At 46.1% G+C, this 24842-nt stretch overlaps 1 long non-coding RNA gene across 1 annotated transcript; it reads left to right on the top strand.

Moving 5' to 3' along the window:
* The first annotated feature begins 2076 nt into the window (after positions 1-2076).
* On the top strand, positions 2077-24298 carry LOC140903690 (uncharacterized). Its single transcript, XR_012156331.1, has 3 exons — positions 2077-2264; positions 22099-22276; positions 23947-24298. It is a non-coding gene; the product is annotated as an uncharacterized LOC140903690 (long non-coding RNA).
* The last annotated feature ends 544 nt before the right edge of the window (positions 24299-24842 follow it).

The raw sequence follows: 24842 nt of genomic DNA, 5'->3' as shown, positions 1-24842 counted from the left end.
GCCCCCTGCCCCCCCAACATGTACTCCCAGCTTAGAAATCCTGATCTGGCCTTGCTGGTTTAAGCCCATCTTTAGAGTTACCACACAGAACTTGCCAAAGAGTTAGTAGCATCAAGCAGCAGAGTGTCGTGCCAATACTCGGGATACACCTAAAACGCCCATGTCCAAGATATAAATGCTCATTCAAAGAGCACTAGATTTCATGGAAATCAATGATCAGCAAAGTCAGCTTAAAGTAAGTTATTCACCTTGAGACAACTTAGCCTTTAGCTCCAAGAATGGTCATTGGACCAGTTTAGGACCTGGAATGAAATCCTGGCTCTGTTGAAGTCAATGGCAAAATTCCCATTAAGAACAGAAGAACGGCCATACTGGGTCAGACCAATAGTCCATTTAGCCCAGTATCCTGTCTTCTGACAGTGGCTGGTGACAGATGCTTCAAAGGGAATGAACAGAACAGGGAAATTTACTGAGTGATCTATCCCATTGTCTAGTCCCAGCTTCTGGCAGTCAGAGTTTTAGGGACACCCAGAGTACGGAGTTGCAGTGTTGGTTATCTTGGCTAATAGCCAATGATGGACCTATCCTCTGTGAATGTATCTAACTCTTCTTTTAACCCACTTATACTCTTGGCCTTCACAACATCCCCTGGCAATGAGTTCCACAGGTTGACTGTATTGTGTGAAGAAGTAGTTTTTTATTTTTGTTTTAAAACTGATGCCTATTAATTTCACTGGGTGACCCCTGGTTCTTGTATTAGGTGAAGGGGTAAATAACACTTCCCCGTTCACTCTCTCCCCACCAGTCACGATTGTATAGACGTCGACCATATCTCTCCTTAATTGTCTCTTTTCTAGGCTGACCAGTCCCAGTCTTTTTAATCTCTCTTATACGGAGGCTGTTCCATCCCCTTAATAATTTTTGTTGCCCTTTTCTGTACTTTCCCCCATTCGAATCTATCTTTTTTGAGATGGGGTGACCAAAACTGCAGACAGTATTCAAAGTGGGGGTGTACCACAGATTTATATATTGGTATTATGATTTTTGACATATTATCCACCCCTTTCCTAATGGTTCCCAACATTCGGTACGCTTTTTTGATGGCCTCTGCACATTCAGTGGATGCTGTCAGAGAACTATCCACAAGGACTCCAAGATCTCTTTCTTGAGTGATAACAGCTACTTTAGACCCTCCTCATTTTGTATGTATAGTTGGCATTATGTTTGCCAATGTGCATTACTTTGCATTTATTAACATTGAATTTCATCTGCCATTTTGTTGCCCACTCACCCAGTTTTGTTAGATGCCTTTGTAACTCTTCCCAGTCAGCTTTGAACTTAACTATCCTGAGTAATTTTGAATTGTCTGTGAACTTTGCCACCTCACTGTTTTCCCCTTTTCCCAGATCATTTATGCATATATTGAATGGCACTGGTCCCCGGACAGATTCTTGGTGGACCCCGCTATTCATATCTCTCCATTGTGAAAACTGACCATTTATTCCTACCCTTTGTTTTCTGGTCTTCTAACCAGAGGTTATCCATGAGAGGACCTTCTCCCTTACCCCATGACTGCTTACTTAGCTTAAGAGCCTTTGGTGTGGGACCTTGTCAAGGTTTTCTGAAAGCCTTGACTTCAACAGAGCCAGGATTTCACCTCAGGTGTATAAAGGCTTTTAACATATAACTGATGCCAAACATGCTATTTTTATTTTTAGATTATCTAAGGCCTGTGCGTACTTTCCTATAAATTGGGTGTTTTAATTTGGGCACAATCTCCACGGAAATGTGTTTAATGAATTATGGGGGGGGAAACACATTGACTTGAAGCCAAGCACATAGAGACTCTTTGGGTTTTCCCTGTCTACTAAACAAGTTATAAATGATTTCATAAAGAAAAGTGAACAATAAAGTGTCCACCATGTGAAATTAGTTATCTGCAGCTCAGTTAAAAAGAATGACCTACATGTTGTGGCTAACCAAAAAAATATTCTTTGGGGGGGGGGAAATATTAAATTTCTGCTAGCTGAATTATTTTACTGTCTTTTGGGCACATGTTTTTCAGCATAGAAAACTTATGTTATCATCAAGTTGAACTATCAAATCTAGGAGTAGAACAACTCAGAAGCTCACTAATAATTCATACACAGACACACCTGGCCTGTGACTGGAATAGAACAAACTGAATGGAATGTGGGTCACAAAACAATACTTCGCAGCTTCATTTTAGCTGGAGAAATCCACAACTGAACCACCTTTCCAAGGTAAGTATAAGCATAAGCATCTCTCTCTCTAAGGTTCTTTTATAATTGATTTTTACTGGGATTTTATATACATGTACTGGTGCACACAGAGGTTTATGAATCATTAACACACAACATACAATATCAGTTTATGAACACAAGAGACCAAGGAAGTAAACATTCCGGGCCAGTGTCTTAGCTGGTGCAAATTGGTGTAGCTCTGTTAAAAGTCAACAGAGCTATGCTGATTTACACCAGCTGAGGATCTGACCTATTATGTACGCACAGATATTCCATTCTCCAAGCCAATCCCATCTACACCCAAAAATAGTTACCTTTCACACACAGGGTAACTAAAACAGACAAGACCCCCAACTACATGGGACAGTCTCTCCAGCCTCCTTTCTCTTAGAAGAAGTTTATACTGTATTGCAGACAGTTTGAACCACTCAGAGAAATGTTGCTTTTTCTCTCTACCAGGGTAGCTCTAACTTCAGCTCCCAGGGCATCAGAACTGGGGGTCCTTTCAACTGATCTACAATGTTGAGTGATTGGATAAAGTAGTTCCCGGAGAGAGCCATTTAAACCAGTCCATCCCCAAGTAAACTCTATATTCCACAAAGAGCAGGACACTGGTCTACTCTCCTTCTGTTCAGATCCCTCTCCTGGAAATAGAGATTAAGCAACATAGGGCTGGATCCGGTACCCTACAGTCAATAGGGAAACCAAGCCCATAGTTGAGATGTTAAAAGAACAGAAAATCCGTCTCTCATCTCTAGAGTACACATCCCTATTTAGACTAACAAATTTATTTGAGCATAAGCTTTCATGAGCTACAACTCACTTCATTGGATGCATGCAGTGGAAAATACAGTGGGGAGATTTTATATACACAGAGAACATGAATCAATGGGTGTTACCATACACACTGTAACGAGAGGAGAGGTAGATACGCTGGAGGGTAGGGACAGGATACAGAGGGACCTAGACAAATTAGAGGATTGGGCCAAAAGAAATCTGATGAGGTTCAACAAGGACAAGTGCAGAGTCCTGCACTTAGGACGGAAGAATCCCATGCTCTGCTACAGACTAGGGACCGAACGGCTCAGCAACAGTTCTGCAGAAAAGGACCTAGGGGTGACAGTGGACAAGAAGCTGGATATGAGTCAACAGTGTGCCCTTGTTGCCAAGAAGGCCAATGGCATTTTGGGATGTATATGTAGGGGCATTGCCAGCAGATCGAGAGACGTGATTGTTCCCCTCTATTTGACATTGGTGAGGCCTCATCTGGAGTACTGTGTCCAGTTTTGGGCCCCCCGCTACAAGAAGGATGTGGAAACATTGGAAAGAGTCCAGTGGAGGGCAACAAAAATGATTCGGGGACTGGAACACATGACTTATGAGGAGAGGCTGAGGGAACTGGGATTGTTTAGTCTACAGAAGAGAAGAATGAGGGGGGATTTGATAGCTGCTTTCAATTACCTGAAAGGGGGTTCCAAAGAGGATGGATCTAGACTGTTCAGTGGTAGCAGATGACAGAACGAGGAGTAATGGTCTCAAGTGGTCACCACCACTCCCAAGAGGAGAAGGCGGGTGGTGGTGGTCGGGGACTCTCTCCTCCGGGGGATTGAGTCATCTATCTGCCGCCCTGACCGGGAAAACCGAGAAGTCTGCTGCTTGCCAGGGGCTAAGATTCGCGATGTGACGGAGAGACTGCCGAGACTCATCAAGCCCTCGGATCGCTACCCCTTCCTGCTTCTCCACGTGGGCACCAATGATACTGCCAAGAATGACCTTGAGCGGATCACTGCGGACTACGTGGCTCTGGGAAGAAGGATAAAGGAGTTGGAGGCGCAAGTGGTGTTCTCATCCATCCTTCCCGTGGAAGGAAAAGGCCTGGGTAGGGACCGTCGAATCGTCGAAGTCAACGAATGGCTACGCTGGTGGTGTCGGAGAGAAGGCTTTGGATTCTTTGACCATGGGATGGTGTTCCATGAAGGAGGAGTGCTGGGCACAGACGGGCTCCATCTTACGAAGAGAGGGAAGAGCATCTTTGCCAGCAGGCTGGCTAACCTAGTGAGGAGGGCTTTAAACTAGGTTCACCGGGGGAAGGAGACCAAAGCCCTGAGGTAAGTGGGAAAGCGGGATACCGCGAGGAAGCACAGGCAGGAATGTCTGTGAGGGGAGGGCTCCTGCCTCATACTGGGAATGAGGGGCGATCAACAGGTTATCTCAAGTGCTTATATACGAATGCACAAAGCCTTGGAAACAAGCAGGGAGAACTAGAGGTCCTGGTGATGTCAAGGAACTATGACGTGATTGGAATAACAGAGACTTGGTGGGATAACTCACATGACTGGAGTACTGTCATGGATGGTTATAAACTGTTCAGGAAGGACAGGCAGGGCAGAAAAGGTGGGGGAGTAGCACTGTATGTAAGGGAGCAGTATGACTGCTCAGAGCTCCGGTACGAAACTGCAGAAAAACCTGAGTGTCTCTGGATTAAGTTTAGAAGTGTGTGCAACAAGAGTGATGTAGTGGTGGGAGTCTGCTATAGACCACCGGACCAGGGGGATGAGGTAGATGGGGCTTTCTTCCGGCAGCTCACGGAAGCTACTAGATCGCATGCCCTGATTCTCATGGGTGACTTTAATTTTCCTGATATCTGCTGGGAGAGCAATACAGCAGTGCATAGACAATCCAGGAAGTTTTTGGAAAGCGTAGGGGACAATTTCCTGGCGCAAGTGCTAGAGGAGCCAACTAGGGGGGGCGCTTTTCTTGACCTGCTGCTCACAAACCGGGTAGAATTAGTGGGGGAAGCAAAAGTGGATGGGAATCTGGGAGGCAGTGACCATGAGTTGGTTGAGTTCAGGATCCTGACGCAGGGAAGAAAGGTAAGCAGCAGGATACGGACCCTGGACTTAGAATCATAGAATCATAGAATATCAGGGTTGGAAGGGACCCCAGAAGGTCATCCAGTCCAACCCCCTGCTCAAAGCAGGACCAATTCCCAGTTAAATCATCCCAGCCAGGGCTTTGTCAAGCCTGACCTTAAAAACCTCTAAGGAAGGAGATTCTACCACCTCCCTAGGTAACGCATTCCAGTGTTTCACCACCCTCTTAGTGAAAAAGTTTTTCCTAATATCCAATCTAAACCTCCCCCACTGCAACTTGAGACCATTACTCCTCGTTCTGTCATCTGCTACCATTGAGAACAGTCTAGAGCCATCCTCTTTGGAACCCCCTTTCAGGTAGTTGAAAGCAGCTATCAAATCCCCCCTCATTCTTCTCTTCTGCAGGCTAAACAATCCCAGCTCCCTCAGCCTCTCCTCATAACTCATGTGTTCCAGTCCCCTAATCATTTTTGTTGCCCTTCGCTGGACTCTCTCCAATTTATCCACATCCTTCTTGAAGTGTGGGGCCCAAAACTGGACACAGTACTCCAGATGAGGCCTCACCAATGTCGAATAGAGGGGAACGATCACGTCCCTCGATCTGCTCGCTATGCCCCTACTTATACATCCCAAAATGCCATTGGCCTTCTTGGCAACAAGGGCACACTGCTGACTCATATCCAGCTTCTCGTCCACTGTCACCCCTAGGTCCTTTTCCGCAGAACTGCTGCCTAGCCATTCGGTCCCTAGTCTGTAGCTGTGCATTGGGTTCTTCCGTCCTAAGTGCAGGACCCTGCACTTATCCTTATTGAACCTCATCAGATTCCTTTTGGCCCAATCTTCCAATTGGTCTAGGTCCTTCTGTATCCTATCCCTCCCCTCCAGCGTATCTACCACTCCTCCCAGTTTAGTATCATCCGCAAATTTGCTGAGAGTGCAATCCACACCATCCTCCAGATCATTTATGAAGATATTGAATAAAACCGGCCCCAGGACCGACCCCTGGGGCACTCCACTTGATACCGGCTGCCAACTAGACATGGAGCCATTGATCACTACCCGTTCAGCCCGACAATTTAGCCAGCTTTCTACCCACCTTATGGTGCATTCATCCAGCCCATACTTCCTTAACTTGCTGACAAGAATACTATGGGAGACCGTGTCAAAAGCTTTGCTAAAGTCAAGAAACAATACATCCACTGCTTTCCCTTCATCCACAGAACCAGTAATCTCATCATAAAAGGCGATTAGATTAGTCAGGCATGACCTTCCCTTGGTGAATCCATGCTGGCTGTTCCTGATCACTTTCCTCTCATGCAAGTGCTTCAGGATTGATTCTTTGAGGACCTGCTCCATGATTTTTCCAGGGACTGAGGTGAGGCTGACTGGCCTGTAGTTCCCAGGATCTTCCTTCTTCCCTTTTTTAAAGATTGGCACTACATTAGCCTTTTTCCAGTCATCCGGGACTTCCCCGGTTCACCACGAGTTTTCAAAGATAATGGCCAGTGGCTCTGCAATCACAGCCGCCAATTCCTTCAGCACTCTCGGATGCAACTCGTCCGGCCCCATGGACTTGTGCACGTCCAGCTTTTTTAAATAGTCCCTAACCGCCTCTATCTCCACAGAGGGCTGGCCATCTCTTCCGCATTTTGTGATGCCCAGCGCAGCAGTCTGGGAGCTGACCTTGTTAGTGAAAACAGAGGCAAAAAAAGCATTGAGTACATTAGCTTTTTCCACATCCTCTGTCACTAGGTTGCCTCCCTCATTCAGTAAGGGGCCCACACATTCCTTGGCTTTCTTCTTGTTGCCAACATACCTGAAGAAACCCTTCTTGTTACTCTTGACATCTCTGGCTAGCTGCAGCTCCAGGTGCGATTTGGCCCTCCTGATAACATTCCTACATGCCCGAGCAATATTTTTATACTCTTCCCTGGTCATATGTCCAACCTTCCACTTCTTGTAAGCTTCTTTTTTATGTTTAAGATCCGCTAGGATTTCACCATTAAGCCAAGTTGGTCGCCTGCCATATTTACTATTCTTTCGACTCATCGGGATGGTTTGTCCCTGTAACCTCAACAGGGATTCCTTGAAATACAGCCAGCTCTCCTGGACTCCTTTCCCCTTCAAGTTAGTCCCCCAGGGGATCCTGGCCATCCGTTCCCTGAGGGAGTCGAAGTCTGCTTTCCTGAAGTCCAGGGTCCGTATCCTGCTGCTTACCTTTGTTCCCTGCGTCAGGATCCTGAACTCAACCAACTCATGGTCACTGCCTCCCAGATTCCCATCCACTTTTGCTTCCCCCACTAATTCTACCCGGTTTGTGAGCAGCAGGTCAAGAAAAGCACCCCCCCTAGTTGGCTCCTCTAGCACTTGCGCCAGGAAATTGTCCCCTACGCTTTCCAAAAACTTCCTGGATTGTCTATGCACCGCTGTATTGCTCTCCCAGCAGATATCAGGAAAATTAAAGTCACCCATGAGAATCAGGGCATGCGATCTAGTAGCTTCCGTGAGCTGCCGGAAGAAAGCCTCATCCACCTCATCCCCCTGGTCCGGTGGTCTATAGCAGACTCCCACCACTACATCACTCTTGTTGCACACACTTCTAAACTTAATCCAGAGACACTCAGGTTTTTCTGCAGTTTCGTACCGGAGCTCTGAGCAGTCATACTGCTCCCTTACATACAGTGCTACTCCCCCACCTTTTCTGCCCTGCCTGTCCTTCCTGAACAGTTTATAACCATCCATGACAGTACTCCAGTCATATGAGTTATCCCACCAAGTCTCTGTTATTCCGATCACGTCATAGTTCCTTGACATCACCAGGACCTCCAGTTCTCCCTGCTTGTTTCCAAGGCTTTGTGCATTTGTATATAAGCACTTGAGATAACCTGTTGATCGCCCCTCATTCCCAGTATGAGGCAGGAGCCCTCCCCTCACAGACATTCCTGCCTGTGCTTCCTCCCGGTATCCCGCTTTCCCACTTACCTCAGGGCTTTGGTCTCCTTCCCCCGGTGAACCTAGTTTAAAGCCCTCCTCACTAGGTTAGCCAGCCTGCTGGCAAAGATGCTCTTCCCTCTCTTCGTAAGATGGAGCCCGTCTCTACCCAGCACTCCTCCTTCATGGAACACCATCCCATGGTCAAAGAAACCAAAGCCTTCTCTCCGACACCATCTGCGTAGCCAGACTTCAGGAAAGCAGACTTCGACTCCCTCAGGGAACAGATGGCCAGGATCCCCTGGGGGACTAACATGAAGGGGAAAGGAGTCCAGGAGAGCTGGCTGTATTTCAAGGAATCCCTGTTGAGGTTACAGGGACAAACCATCCCGATGAGTCGAAAGAATAGTAAATATGGCAGGCGACCAGCTTGGCTTAATGGTGAAATCCTAGCGGATCTTAAACATAAAAAAGAAGCTTACAAGAAGTGGAAGGTTGGACATATGACAAGGGAAGAGTATAAAAATATTGCTCGGGCATGTAGGAATGATATCAGGAGGGCCAAATCGCACATGGAGCTGCAGCTAGCAAGAGATGTCGAGAGTAACAAGAAGGGTTTCTTCAGGTATGTTGGCAACAAGAAGAAAGCCAAGGAAAGTGTGGGCCCCTTACTGAATGAGGGAGGCAACCTAGTGACAGAGGATGTGGAAAAAGCTAATGTACTCAATGCTTTTTGTGCCTCTGTCTTCACTAACAAGGTCAGCTCCCAGACTGCTGGGCCAAAAGAAATCTGATGAGGTTCAATAAGGATAAGTGCAGGGTCCTGCACTTAGGACGGAAGAATCCAATGCACCGCTACAGACTAGGGGCCGAATGGCTAGGCAGCAGTTCTGCGGAAAAGGACCTAGGGGTGACAGTGGATGAGAAGCTGGATATGAGTCAGCAGTGTGCCCTTGTTGCCAAGAAGGCCAATGGCATTTGGGGATGTATAAGTAGGGGCATAGCGAGCAGATCGAGGGACGTGATCATTTCCCTCTATTCGACATTGGTGAGGCCTCATCTGGAGTACTGTGTCCAGTTTTGGGCTCCACACTACAAGAAGGATGTGGATAAATTGGAGAGAGTCCAGCGAAGGGCAACAAAAATGATTAGGGGTCTAGAACACATGACTTATGAGGAGAGGCTGAGGGAGCTGGGATTGTTTAGTCTGCAGAAGAGAAGAATGAGGGGGGATTTGATAGCTGCTTTCAACTACCTGAAAGGGGGTTCCAAAGAGGATGGCTCTAGACTGTTCTCAATGGTAGCAGATGACAGAACGAGGAGTAATGGTCTCAAGTTGCAGTGGGGGAGGTTTAGATTGGATATTAGGAAAAACTTTTTCACTATGAGGGTGGTGAAACACTGGAATGCGTTACCTAGGGAGGTGGTAGAATCTCCTTCCTTAGATATTTTTAAGGTCAGGCTTGACAAAGCCCTGGCTGGGATGATTTAACTGGGAATTGGTCCTGCTTCGAGCAGGGGGTTGGACTAGATGACTTTCTGGGGTCCCTTCCAACCCTGATATTCTATGATTCTATGATTTAAGTTGCAGTGGGGGAGGTTTAGGTTGGATATTAGGAAAAACTTTTTCACTAGGAGGGTGGTGAAACACTGGAATGTGTTACCTAGGGAGGTGGTAGAATCTCCTTCCTTAGAAGTTTTTAAGGTCAGGCTTGACAAAGCCTTGACAAAGCCTTGGCTGGGATGATTTAGTTGGGGATTGATCGTGCTTTGAGCAGGGGGTTGGACTAGATGACCTACTGAGGTCCCTTCCAACCCTGATATTCTATGATTCTATGAGAGTGATCAGGTAAGATGAGCTACTACCAGCAGGAGGGAAAAAAAAAACGTTAATGGTGTCCAGTTTGCAAATTAATTCCAATTCACCAGAGACTTAGGCTTGAATAGAGACTGGGAGCGGATGTATCATTACACAAAGTAAAACTATTTCCCCATGTTGCCCCATACTGTTCCTCACATGTTCTTGTCAACTGATGGAAATGGCCCACCTTGATTATCACTACAAAAGGTTGGAGTTTTTTGTTTTGTTTTTCTCTCCTGCTGGTAATAGCTCATCTTACCTGATCACTCTCGTTACAGTGTTTCATGTTCTCTGTGTATATAAATCTCCCCACTGTATTTTCCACTGAAGTGAGCTGTAGCTCCTGAAAGCTTATGGTCAAATAAATTTGTTAGTCTCTAAGATGCCACAAGTACTCCTGTTCTTTTTGCAGATACAGACTAACATGGCTGCTACTCTGAAACACATCCCTATTTGTGACCCTAAAAACCGGGTGTAATGTGGAAAGGCCTGAAATGGCTGCATACAAGCCATCAGGAGTGCAGCCTCCAGTGCATAGCTCCATAGACCTTGGCAGAGCTCTAGAAGTCTGCATGGTCCGATCTCCACACTTTATCAAGCACAACCTATTCAGATACACACACCTCTGGGAGCAGGGTGCTCTGCATTGCAGTAGACCAGAACCCTCTCTTATTTCCTTTAAGGACCATTAATTTTTGTATTCCTTTTTTGTTTTTAAAGCCCTTCCTATTAGGCCACTCGCTGGTGGTCACTCTCCCTTTGCAAGGATTACTGGGCGCACACTTGTAGAAGAAAGACAAAAGTGACTTTCTTGTTCATTTATTTTCTGCAAGATAGGATGTCCAGCAGGTATTAGGGCATATCTATCAAAATAATTACTGGGAACTAGTAACATGGCATTTTAATAATCTAGTCACCCCCAGCTGCCTGCAGAGACTCTGATATGCATTTCATTCCTGCTCAGAAAGGTTTCAATGGAATTTATAGCCGTTTTATATTTACAAAATCCTTCTTCTAGGGGAATAAGTCATGTTGGATTGCATGTTCCAGCACACCAGATATTGAAATCACATTCTCTACAAAATCAAACACGTGATGTAGAACAAAACAGATACTGCATAGGATGAAGCACACACTGTATCTGTCAAACAGGCACACGTTACAGTGGGAATGTCTGAAATGTACACTATGCTGGGTGAATTCTTGGAATCTGTGGGACTTGGAAGGATTTCTGTAGCACTATACAGAGCCTATGATACTGTATCGTCATCAGATGCAGCAGATAATTTAATTTTTAATGAAGCTTCTTAAACATTTAAAAAACCTTATTTACTTTACATACAACAATAGTTTAGTTCTACATTATAGACTTATAGAAAGAGGCCTTCTAAAAACGTTAAAATGTATCACTGGCATGCAAAACCTTAAATTAGAGTGAATAAATGAAGACTTGGCCCACCGCTTCTGAAAGGTTGCTGACCCCTGCACTAATACCTCTGCCATCATGGATATCTCTAGGCAGGGGACATCAAGATTTGTTCCTACTGTTTTTACAATGCCCTTTTGTTCTAGATCTTTACACACTTGATTGCAGGGTTATTGTTCTCTCTGTCATGAGTAAATAAATTAGGTGTAATTTAATACTTGATTATAAGATTTACAATTCTGTTCTTTACAGCTTCTCAGGTGAGTGCTCTGTAATTGAACTGAGTGAACAGCTCCATTCATTCTTTTCACAGTATGAAGGGCTTGTCTATGGCAAGTGTAAGAAGGCAGCGCTAAGTCAGGTGCAGAATAGGAGAGTTGTTTAAAGAAACAGTGTTCTCCCTTCTCTTTCTCCTCCTCCAAGCCTCTTCTTGTCGATCCTCTTCTCCTTATGCAGGATAGCAAAGGAAGTTGGAAGTCACCCTTCCTCTTTTAAAGGAAGGAGACATATCAATAACTAATCTTGCCTCAAATGAATACATTTGTGTGTGGTTATATGTAGTTACACACACACACACACACTCACACACACACACTATTTCTAGTGGAGATAGCAGTCCAAAGAATGAGCATACTAAGAAAGCCCAAATTATTGTGTGATAAAAGTCATAGATAAAGTATGATATCTTATTAGATATCCAGGGAAAATATTCTTTCCATTGTCATAGGTCACAACCCTTACTTCCAAATAGCCTATGCCACTATTCAAACAAATATTCAAATGCCGTACATTCTTTCATGTGCTTTAATGGTCCCCAGGTATAAAGCTGGGTCAAATATATGCAGAGAATAGTTTACTCGCTGATTTTACCCCGTCTTTCTGTTTGCAAATTATCCACAATAGACTTCGATTTCAACTAATTTGATCATTGTACAAAATGAATTGATGAATGGTTTTATGTGCACACATTTCAGACCAGGGGCTACTCTCAAACTATTTGCCATAATTATCGTTTAAAGTATTTTCTGTTCACAATTCCCTATTTGCACTGTGTGATTCACTACCTAAGTCAGGAGGTATTATTTTCTGCTACTTGATGAGATGGCTCTTAAACCTAAAGCTTTCAAAATGGCCCCCAAAAACTCCTGCTGTGAATTATTGCATAAGTTCATATTTTGAACAATTATGTGTGACACTCTTTGTTTCTGGGAACATTGCTGTAAACAAATATTTGCTCATGCCAATATCTATGGTAAGTGAATAAAACAATTCACAAATAATATTGAAGTGAATTCCAGATTTTTGCTTGGTTGCTCATGTGGTATTTAACCAACTCAACCTGGATGTCAGCTGATCTCGTTCCTTATTCTGGTACCACTAGTTCTTGAAGGAATGGATGTCTTACACCTAGACAAGTTACCTTGAAGCAGGAGACAAAGGAATCAGATTTGAGCCTTGTGCTTCTAATGCTTTCCCCTCCTCCCCGACCCATAGCAGAGTCACTCTGATAACGCGAGTGTACAATAGCAAAGGGCTTGGCTACACTTGTGAGTTACAGCGCATTAAAGGAGCCCCGGGTGCACTAGCTCACTCTCTGTCCACACTGGCAAGGCACGTAGACTGCTCTGACTCTGCAGCTAGAGTGCTCCTGGTGCTCCGCCTCGGCGAGTGGAATAACGTTTTGTGCGCCCCCGCTGGAGCACTGCAGTGCCAGTGTGGACGCTCTGGTCCTATAGTGCGCTCGGATCGGCCTCCAGAAGTGTCCCACAATGCCTATTCTAGCCACTCTGGTCAACACTTTGAGCTCTACTGCCCTGCCCTCAGGTGACCAACCACCAGACCTGCCCCTTAAATTCTCTGGGAATTTTGAAAATCCCCTTCTGTTTGCTCAGCCAGGCATGGAGTGCTCTCAGCGAATCTTTCCAGGTGACCATGCCTCCACGCGCCAGGCAAGCCCCAGTATGGAGCAATGGCGAGGTGCTGGACCTCTTCGGTGTTTGGGGGAGGAAGCTGTCCAGTCCCAGCTGCGCTCCAGCCGTAGGAATTATGATACCTTCGGGCAGATATCAAGGGACATGATGGAAAGGGGCCATGGCCGGGATGCTGTGCAGTGCAGGGTTAAAGTTAAGGAGCTGCGAATGCCTACCACAAAGCCTGCGAGGCGATCTGCCATTTCTACAAAGAGCTGGATGCGATACTTGGGGGCGACCCCACCTCCACTCCAAGGACTACCATGGACACTTCAGAGCACAGTCCAACAAGGCAGGAGGAGGAGGAGAAGCAAAGCGGGAGTGATGGTGCTGAGGAAGAAGACGACACCCCAGCATCCCTAGATTTATGCAGCCGGGAGCTGTTCTCAAGCCAGGAGGAAGGTAGCCAGTCGCGGTGGCCGGTGCTTGGGGAAGGACAAACACCAGAGGAGGTTCCCGGTAAGTGGCTTTTATTTTGGGCTTTTATTTTATTTTTATTTTATTCGGTGCTGACTCTTGGGGTGAGGAGGCTTAGGGCTACTTGCATGCCTAGATGCAGAATAGGGCGTTGATGTGCTCTCTCACATCTCGGTAATTGGCCTCAGTGATTTCTTCAAAGGTCTCATCCAGAACTTGGGCAATGCACTTGCGCAGGTTTCTCGGGAGAGCCACTGTGTTCCTTGTCCCAGTCAGGCTAACATGTCTGCGCCACTGTGCCATGAGGGGCGGGGGGACCATTGCTGCACACAGGCAAGCTGCATATGGGCCAGGGTGGAAGCCGCATTGTAGTAGACGACACTGCCTTGCTTCCCAGGTCACCCTCAGCAGCGAGATCTCTTCCAGGACAAACTCCTGTGGAAAATGTGGGGACAGTGATCAGTATAGGGGTCCCCTGCAGCTGTTGGCTCTCCCAAGGCACAGAACCCCAGAGGACAGTACAGCTGTGAAACAATTAGTCACGCTTGACCCTGTGCTTACTCACCATTTTGGGGCTCCCATGGGTTATGTGCGCTCGCTCTGGGATGGGCAAATTATGCGATTGTGTAGACTATGCTTGCCCTTAAGTACGGGGGAATCATTGCAATGTCTCTATCATTGCTCTGTCTGGTGTGAACAATGCTGCCTCTGTTAAGTGTTGCATTTTGCCTTTACAGATGCAACCTTGAGATCTCAGCCTTCCGTTTTATCACCGGCTGAGAGGCTGGAAAGAATCAGGGAGAGGCCACGTAGAAGCAAAGAGGACATGCTGCATGAAGTCATGCAGCACTCCCTTAATGAAAATCAAAAAGTGCAGGAGTGGCGGGAGAGTGAAAGGAGGGTCCGCCAGCAGAATGTGGATCGCTGGCACCAAAGCACAGAGCGGCTGATAAGCAGCGTGGAGCGCCAAGTGGACTCAATCCAGGCGCTCGTAGCCATGCAGGCAGAGCACTCCCGCGCCCACCTCCCTCTGCAGACCTTGTCCCAAAACTCTTTCTCTTCTGCCCCCATGTCACCTCCAACCCACTTTCCCCAACATATGGGTTCTTACCACCACCAGCTGCCTCCAACACCTGTATCTTCACCACCCAGCCCTGAAAACTATGACCCTTACCCACTGCACTCAACCCCTATCACCATGCAGTGCGGCACTCATTGCACAGCACTCCGGACAGGAAGGCTCAGTACGATAACGGGACATATGCAAACCTGTGGTTGTACCGTTCCCCACCTCACCCCCTTGCCCTTTCTGTTTCCCAAGCAGTTGTGTTTCTTTTCAATAAATGGATTTTTTGGCTTTGAAAATATTCTTTATTATTTATTGAATAAAGTAAAAGATACCTTAATCCAGGAAAGAAACAGGCACTGCAAGTCAGTGTAGCAAACACAGATTCCTACTAACATTGGAACCACTTCACTTCACCCCCGTGCAGGGCACCAAACATCTCATCCCGCAAGGCATCCCTAATCCTTGCAGCCCCGCGCTGGGCTCCTCTAATAGGCCTGCTCTCTGGCTGTTCAAATTCAGCCTCCAGGTGTTGAACCTCTGAGTTCCATGCCCGAGTGAATCGTTCACCCTTCCCTTCACAAATGTTATGGAGGGTACAGCACGTGGATATAATTGTGGGGATGCTGTCATCAGCCAGGTCCAGCTTCCCACACAGAGAGCACCAGCGGCCCTTTAAACAGCCAAAAGCTGAACCACTCCTTGCTGCTGTGAAGGCTCCCTGTGGAGGGTTTCATGAGCCTCGGCATTAAAGGGTAAGCGGGGTCTCCAAGGATTACAGTGGGCATTTCGACTTCCCCTTCGGTGATCGTCTGGTCTGGGAAAAAAGTCCCGGCTTGCAGCTTCCTGAACAGGCCAGTATTCCGAAAGATGCGTGCATCATGCACCTTTCTGGGCCAGCCTGCATTAATGTCAATGAAACACCCACGGTGATCCACAAGTGCCTGAAGAACCATAGAGAAATACCCCTTCCAATTAACGTACTTGGAGGCTAGGTGGGCTGGTGCCAGAATTGGAATATGTGTGCCATCTATTGCCCCGCCGCAGTTAGGGAAACCCATTTGTGCAAAGCCATCCACAATGTCCTGCATGTTACCCAGAGTCACGGTTCTTCTGAGCAGGATGCAATTAATGGCCCTGCAAACTTGCATCAACACGATTCCAACGGTTGACTTTCCCACACCAAACTGGTTAGCAACCGATTGGTAGCTGTCTGGAGTTGCCAGCTTCCAGATTGCAATAGTCACCCACTTCTCCTCCGTCAGGGCAGCTCTCAATTTTGTGTCCTTGCACTGCAGGGTGGGGGCGAGCTCCTCACACAGTCCCATGAAAGTGGCTTTTCTCATCCAAACGTTCTGCAGCCACTGCTTGTCATCCCAGACTTGCATGACGATGTGATCCTACCACTCAGTGCTTGTTTCCTGAGCCCAAAAGCGGTGTTCCATGGTGGTGAGCATGTCCGTGAATGCCACAAGCAAACTCGTGTCATATGCGTTACTCGAGTCGATATCACCGTCGGAGCCCTCGCTGTCACTTTGGATCATAAGGAATAACTCGACTGCCAAACATGACATGCTGGTGAGACTCATCAGCATACTCCTCAGCAGTTCGAACTCCATTCCCGCAGACTGAAAGGGAAGACAGAGCACGCAGTACAAAAAATGTTGAAAGATGGCGCCAAATGTGGACGGAAGCACAGGGATTGCTGGGATGCAAACCGATGCATCACAGGGTGTTGGGACAGGACCCAGAATGCCCCATCCCTCCCGCCCCCTTCCACAAGCCACAGTGCCAGAATGGGAAGAGATGCTCTGTGGGATAGCTGCCCATAATGCACCGCTCCCAATGCCATTGCAAGTGCTGCAAATGTGGGCATGCCAGTGCGCTTGCAGCTGTCAATGTGGACAGACTGCAGCACTTTCCCTACTGCGCTCTCCGAAGGCGGGTTTAACTCAAAGCGCTCTACATCTGCAAGTGTAGCCATGCCCCAAATGTCTGTGCCTGAGCTAAACAGCAGGGGAGAGCAGTTTAAACTAGTGGGTCACACCCAGGCTGTTGAGAAATACATGGAAATACTAAGGCACTGCTTTGTTTGCTCATGGAGTTGCTGGTCTTTGACAAATGTGACCAAAGCTTTTCCTCATGCAATACTGGAACCCTCATACTAACAAGAAGTTATGGGGAAATTTATCAGAAGAGTCAGATTTAAACAAACTGGACGAGCTTTCTTTGAAGATAATGCCCCTGCTTTTTGCCAACAGATTTGATTAAACAGATAACTTTAATCTTTAGCAGTGGAAAACCTGCCACATTACCAAGTCGGTCTTAACATTGTCAATTGACGCTATGTCAGGTAATCACACACATTTACGGAATGTTCATCGTTTATTTGAATACTCACTAATGTAAAACTTATTGGTCACAATCTCACATTTTTTAATACGCACTATGGAGGCTGCTTCTTTTTCTATTGCTAACGTCTCTTCACACACACGCCAACAGGAAAGTGGCCTCTCACAGAACCACAGAGGGATCCACTACCCTGAAGACCAAGCTCCGGATTTCAAAGCCACCCACCCAGGGGATTTAGAGACCTAGCTTCCACTAATTTCAACGGGAGATAGGTGCCTAATGCCCCTTGGGTGATTTGAAACTCTCAACCCAGGTATGCAAGAATACAAGAATACATATGCAAGAATACAAACATTGCACAGTGTTTCCTCCAAAGCTGACATTTAGAACAGGGAAGTCAAAACTAATTCAGGTGTTTAACTTTAGCCATTTTAGAAAGCAGGAGTTGAGTAATTTTGCAACATTACTCTCAATAAAAAACATTGCTAACACATCACTATCTGGCATATGATAAAATTGTGTGTCACAAAAGGAGACTTACGTTATAAACCTCACAGGGAGTACTACAGCTCCAAGGTATGGTGTTTTGCTAGAATTTGCTAGACATATGCAGATTATGGTGATTTGAGGGGTCCAGAGATCCCCCATGTCAAACATTGAGCATAACAGGACTCTCGAATGACTGACCCTAAAATGTGTCTGACTTTGTATTTCCTATAATTGGCCTGATTTGTTGACTGCCTTTGCTCTAGGGAGATCATTACCAATTGCTTCTAACCTTCCTTCATTTCCAGTAAAATTTTATTTACTCGGTGTGTCAAAACAAAAAACAAACAAACAAACCCACAAACCCACCCCTTCCTTCCATAGAAAGCATATTCCAAGCACAGCCCACACAACCCACTAACTGCAGAAAATGCTGAATTAGTCCCTTACAGTTTACCTTCAGGGACAGCTTTGCCATTAAAGGGAGCCACCTTGGAATAACTTAAAATAAGCCTCTTCACCGTGCCCAGTGCAGCAGCTCCATGAATGATTGCAGGAAAGGCTTAAAAATAATATTTTAACAAAAGATCAGCGTGCTGAGTTGTGGAACGTCTGCTATTTATAAGTGATGGCGCCAAGATTTGCCGACTGTTGTTCCTGACTGGTTTGGACAGTCCTTACAGCTGTTCAGCTACGCTGCTGACAAACTGCTGCTCAGGTCTGCTTTGGGGTGGCTAGAAATAGTGACTAACTACTCGGCGTGCGTGCGTGCGTGTGGGCTAGGACAATGGAGTGCCCGTTCCTCACTGGAGCTTTTAGGCATTGCTACTATATAAATAAGTAATAATATTAATAAATCACATGAACATATAAGTAACACTCAACGGCTGAGGGGTCCCTCAGAATTGTAGACATATATTTAAAGCACAGATGGGCCTAGGCTAGCGCTCTGGATCTGAACTGTTTGTGCACTGGAATCTGAACCCAGATCCATCTCTTAGTGTACAACCAACATTTAGAGGTGTCTGAAATCTAGATCTGGATTTCCTCTTTCAGACCTACTCCTAGCCAGAACCTTAATACCCAATAATAAATGTGAACTTGCCCTAGGGCCAACAACTGTCTCCCAGATAGCAAGGCAATCACAAGAATTAGGGGGAAGCGTGAAAAGGCGTTATTTGTACTTTGATAGTGCCTAGGGGCCAGGGCTGCACTCTGCGAGGCCCTGAGTCCCTGACTTGAGCAGCTTGAACCTATTAGCTTTAATCAGACGTACCGGTCAGTTCACGGAACAGGTTTTGATTTTTAAACATCAGAGTAAAACTCCTAAATTCCTCCACAGAAATGCGAAGGGATCCCACATGCCTGAGACGTCCACATGAGCTGTGCACCTGGAAGTGGAGCACACAAGCAGGCTGGCTCTTTCTCTTCTGGGAGATTACATTGAATTTAGCTCCTCCTGGCATTAATTTTCCTCCACAAACTCTCTTGGGCCCAGATCATCTCCTTCTGCTTCACTGGAGCCATGCTATCAGTGAGTTCCCCTGGCTGGAGCTGCCCTTGAGACTCCCGAGAGGACCCCCCCCCCCAGAAAGAGAACAACACATCCTTAGGCTGTATTATTCTCTCACCTCAGTGTGGACCTGGGACTCTTTTAATGTTCTCTGTGGGCTCTGGAGGAGAGTGCTTGGAAGGGAAAGATTATAGGTATATGTCACCTCTGTGCAGAGAGCTTGAAGGGATGAACTAGGTCTTGGAAAATCAGAAAACCCATTTCATATATGTTTATGCAGCACCTAGTTCAATGAGGCTCCTAACCTTGACTGGGGCTTCTGCTCTGACAATACCAATAAGTAATAAAGAAGACACATCTTGTGCAGCTCTGTAGAGGTGAGTCAGAGTCTGCACCAAGAAGAACTGCATATTGCTCCATCTCCCATCAGTGGTGAGTCACAATGTAATTGTTTCCCATGCATAAAACTCTCTCTCAATATTTAATTGTACCCCTTTGCATTGGATACTGCATATATTGTACCTATGCTTCCCTTTGTTAGTAGGACTTCCAAATCACTTCGACCTCATGCATTCATTGCTTTGCATTGCCTGTTTGTCTGAGGTAATAGAGATATATTCAGGTGCTTTGTTTAATAATAAAGGCCATAAGCATTCTCCATTTATTTAAATATCAATTAATTTTCTTATCACTCCTCTTCTTCTGTGGCTCTGGGAACATTACTGGGTTCAGCAACTTGTGCAAGTGTTGTGAAATTCTCATCAGAATCTAGGTCTGGCAGCATGTGATGGAGAATGGGTTTGCGTAAAACCAATTAATATCAATATTAACTTTTAAAATATTTTTAAATAAATCAGACCTATATAAAGCACACAGTACAAGCTTATATAATGTATGTGTATGGAATGGTGTGGTCAGGCAGATTTCACTTAATTAAAAGAAATTTCCTTTAAACAATTTTATTTTCTAACAAAACCAGCAATTTGAAGAAGCTAAGAACAGAGTTTTAAAATCTGCAGCACCATCACCCTCTAGTGGTTAAAGTAACAATAAAGTCATAGGTTTCAGAGTAACAGCCGTGTTAGTCTGTGTATGCATCCGATGAAGTGAGCTGTAGCTCACGAAAGCTCATGCTCAAATAAATTGGTTAGTCTCTAAGGTGCCACAAGTCCTCCTTTTCTTTTTGCGAATAAAGTCATAGGTTTCAGAGTAGCAGCTGTGTTAGTCTGTATCCGCAAAAAGAAAAGGAGGACTTGTGGCACCTTAGAGACTAACAAGAAAGCTTATACTCAAATAAATTTGTTAGTCTCTAAGGTGCCACAAGTCCTCCTTTTCTTTTTAATAAAGTCATAATAATCAACATTACATCTATAAAGAAGTGATATTGTAACATAACCCTAGAACTAATATCACCAGACTAAAGTCATAGTTGTAAATACTTTAGTTTGCCATCTGAGTGTAGGACAGTACAATAGTCCTTGTAAGAAACAATATAAAAGCTAACAGGAAACAATGTAAAATCTAATTGAGGGTTCATCCCCAATTATAGAATCATAGAATCATAGAATATCAGGGTTGGAAGGGACCTCAGTAGGTCATCTAGTCCAACCCCCTGCTCAAAGCAGGACCAATCCCCAACTAAATCATCCAGCTAAATCCCCAACTAAATCATCAGCCAGCGCTTTGTCAAGCCTGACCTTAAAAACTTCTAAGGAAGGAGATTCCACCACCTCCCTAGGTAACGCATTCCAGTGTTTCACCATCCTCCTAGTGAAAAAGTTTTTCCTAATATCCAACCTAAACCTCCGCCACTGCAACTTGAGACCATTACTCCTTGTTCTGTCATCTGCTACCACTGAGAACAGTCTAGATCCATCCTCTTTGGAACCCCCTTTCAGGTAGTTGAAAGCAGCTATCAAATCCCCCCTCATTCTTCTCTTCCGCAGACTAAACAATCCCAGTTCCCTCAGCTTCTCCTCATAAGTCATGTGTTCCAGTCCCCGAATCATTTTTGTTGCCGTCCGCTGGACACTTTCCCATTTTTCACATCTTTCTTTTAGTGTGGGGCCCAAAACTGGACACAGTACTCCAGATGAGGCCTCACCAATGTCAAATAGAGGGGAACGATCACGTCCCTCGATCTGCTGGCAATGCCCCTACATATACATCCCAAAATGCCATTGGCCTTCTTGGCAACAAGGGCACACTATTGACTCATATCCAGCTTCTTGTCCACTGTAACCCCTAGGTCCTTTTCTGCAGAACTGCTGCCGAGACATTCGGTCCCTAGTCTATAGCGGTGCATGGGATTCTTCCATCCTAAGTGCAGGACTCTGCACTTGTCCTTGTTGAACCTCATCAGATTTCTTTTGGCCCAATCCTCCAATTTGTCTAGGTCCCTCTGTATCCTATCCCCACCCTCCAGCGTATCTACCTCTCCTCCCAGTTTCATGTCATCTGCAAACTTGCTGAGGGTGCAATCCACACCATCCTCCAGATCATTTATGAAGATATTGAACAAAACCGGCCCGAGGACCGACCCTTGGGGCACTCCACTTGATACCGGCTGCCAACTAGACGTGGAGCCATTGATCACTACCCGTTGAGCCCGACAATCTAGCCAACTTTCTATCCACCTTATAGTCCAATTATTGCAATGATCTTGAAGTCAAGAACATGATATTGTCTTATATATTCTGTGAACTACTGTTGAAGAAAGAGTTAGCCTTAAGAGGAAAGATATGTAGAAGAGAGATAGCTCAACAAGTTTTATTTGTTACTCTTAGGAGCGGGTTTATTTTGGAATTTTACCTATTGTCGGTTGTTGTGGTTTTGTGTTGCTATGGTGAAATTTAAGGTTCTGAATAATAAAAAAACCAACCCACTCAAAGCTCTTACTGTTAACAAATAAATATGTTTTCTATAATTTCCCTGTTAAGATGCCACACTGATGACATGACATCCATCAACATAGCTTAGTGACCAAGACAGACCAGTCGGATTCCCACCATGGCAGACAAGCTCACAAGTAACAAAACAAGACCCAAGGCCAAATCCAGAAGTGCTGTGCCAAGCAGTGTTACTTATGCATCAGCAAGTGGGTTCCAAAGAGCCTGAGTGAGTGTAAGCAATTCTAAGTTACATGTGTGATTGACATGCTGAGATGCTGGATGGAAGAAGGTGTAAGTTATAGCAGAGAGTGACCTGGCTATACCTTACACATTCTCACATGCTTCCCCCAGCAGCCTTTCCTGCTATCTTCCTGCCTCTCCTGGGCATGGGAGACTTGGCATTAGCCTCCTTTCTGAGGGAATGAGATGTATGGTTAGAGGAGGGGACTGGGAGTCAGGACACCTGGCTAGATTCCACTGCTCCATGCTTCACTTCGGCAATCTGTATAAGAGACACTGCCTGGGTTTATTGTGGTGGATGTTTGAAAGGCACTGTGAGATTCACAGAGGAAAGGTGCTAAATATCATCACTCATTATTTGGAAAGTAATTTGCCTTTAGAGAGTATTTAAAATATTTTCAGTCCATTAACAACTGAGTCCTTCAGCCTATCGGTGCGGGCCAGACTCAGCAGCAAGTGGATGACAATCTGTGTACTAAACACTGGCCAGACCAGCTGTATTCGCCATACCAAGGAATTAATAATCCTTGTTATTTCTATCCCATTTACATTCGTGTCTCCCTCTTGCATCAAATGTGTGCTTCACTTCAAGCCTCTGGGAGCCTCATCTCTGACTCTGAGCCCTTTCGGGCCATGTCATTGCTGAGTCTGCTAAAGCAAGCCCCAGGGTGTGCGGGACTGGGGCGGTCTAGGAGACATCTCAGAGCAATGACCCTTTGTGGGGAGTGCCTTGCGCACGGTCTGTCTTCGCACCCTTGTTGCTATCACATGCTGTAAGGCCACAGACCCTTACTCCTCTTCAGCCGGACAGCGGCACTGCCCGGAGGCTGCGGCAGATCCACTCCTGCCAACAACAGGGAGACGAGAGCGCCTTGTGCACCCACCGGGAAGTCACTGCAGAGCGAGTCCAGCTGGAGGGGAAGTAGGGCAGGCGGGCTCCCTGAAGCTGTGCAAGAAGCCAGCTGTGAGGCAGTCAGTGCACTGGGCATCTGGTTTCCTGTCAGGCCAGGAAAGCACTGAGGGTTCGGGGAGACAATGGGGTTTGACCCTCTTTTCAGCTATGAATCTCCCAGGCCTTTCCCCACGTTTTATCCATTCACACTGTCACTGTGCGAGGGACTGTGTGCTGGGGGCTCAGAGAGGGACTTCGGACTGGCTGGGGTAAATCCACCCCAGCCCTGCTCTAGGCAGCCCAGAGCAGTCTCCTGAGCGGGAGCTGCTGGCAGGGCCATTCTCCCCTCTGCTGCCCAGGGCCGCTTGTTTGGCACAACAGCCCCAGGCAAATTCCCCAATTCCCTGCTGGGACGGGAGCCCATGTCACTGGGGAGAGCTCTGGGCACTCTCGGAGAAATCCTGAGGTAAAATTTTAAGGGGGATATTCCCTCACCCTACCTGCACACGGAGCTAAAGGGCCAGTCTGCCAGCTCCTGTCTCACTCACACCCTTGAGTCTGCAGTGGGACAGTGATTCTGTGCAGATGGGCTTTGTTAAAAGTCAAACCCACCTGCTCAACCCTTGCTGGTGCTGGTTATACCACTGTAGTAGAGGCATGCAGAGCTGGGTTTCCTCCCAGGGACCAGCCTGGGACAGGGGATGATGGCTGAGAAGTTTTTCCCACTGAGCTCCCAACAACCATTTCACCCTGTTGTTGACTAGGCATTCATACTACAAGTGATGGAGTGGCATATAAGTCGATAAAACCAGGAAGAAGGGCTGGAAGAATGCAAGGCATATAGACACAGAAAGACACCCATTCGACTGTATTGTGAGGAAACAGCTGGAAACATAGGAAACAGACACCAAGTAACGTCTGCAACATTAACAACTATAAGCCAAGATATTTACAGAACCCTTGCTGATCACATGTGGGCGTTAGCACAGGGTGCACCTACTGTCCCAACTCCATCAGATTTGACCTTGAAAATAAACAAAGCCTGATCTATTGCAGGCTTCCCAATGACTTGCCCCAGTTCTGCAAACGCTGAAAGATGTGCACAGCTTTATTCACCCGCGCAGTCCTATTGCACTTCTGTTTGCTTCTATCTATGAATCAATGGGGCTGCTTCTGTGAGTAAAGCTATGCACCTGCTTATGTGTTGCAGGATCAGAGCAGTTATCTTCATTACAATGAAAGTTGCTTCACCTCAGTGACTCAATGGCTTGCACAACATGCTTCTTGTTTCCAAATGTGTGCTATGGCAACAGAGAGGAATAACAGCCATTTTTGGACGGTGTTTCGCACAGTGGCCTTCACTGCTGTAACTAGAGCATGCTGTAATTTGAGAAGGAAACTGTAAATGCAAGATATATAAAACAAGAGTGTTTTATGGATTGTACAGCAGGGTTATACAACCAGCAGCTGCACCTGGCTGCTAATACCTGAAGGGTTCTGCAGACTAACATCTGTCTTGGAATTACATGCTTTAAAATCAAATATATTTTGTAAAGCAGTTGGCAGGACTGCTGAGATCTGGGTGCAGCACCTTCCCTGCACAGTGTGTGTTGATCTGAGGCCTCTGACACTGGCAAAGCGATTCTTGATTGTAAAAGAA

The sequence above is a fragment of the Lepidochelys kempii genome, chromosome 26 (assembly GCF_965140285.1).
Source record: "Lepidochelys kempii isolate rLepKem1 chromosome 26, rLepKem1.hap1, whole genome shotgun sequence".
In the NCBI taxonomy this organism is placed as follows: Eukaryota; Metazoa; Chordata; order Testudines; family Cheloniidae; genus Lepidochelys; species Lepidochelys kempii.
This window is presented reverse-complemented; position numbering and strand designations above follow the sequence as displayed.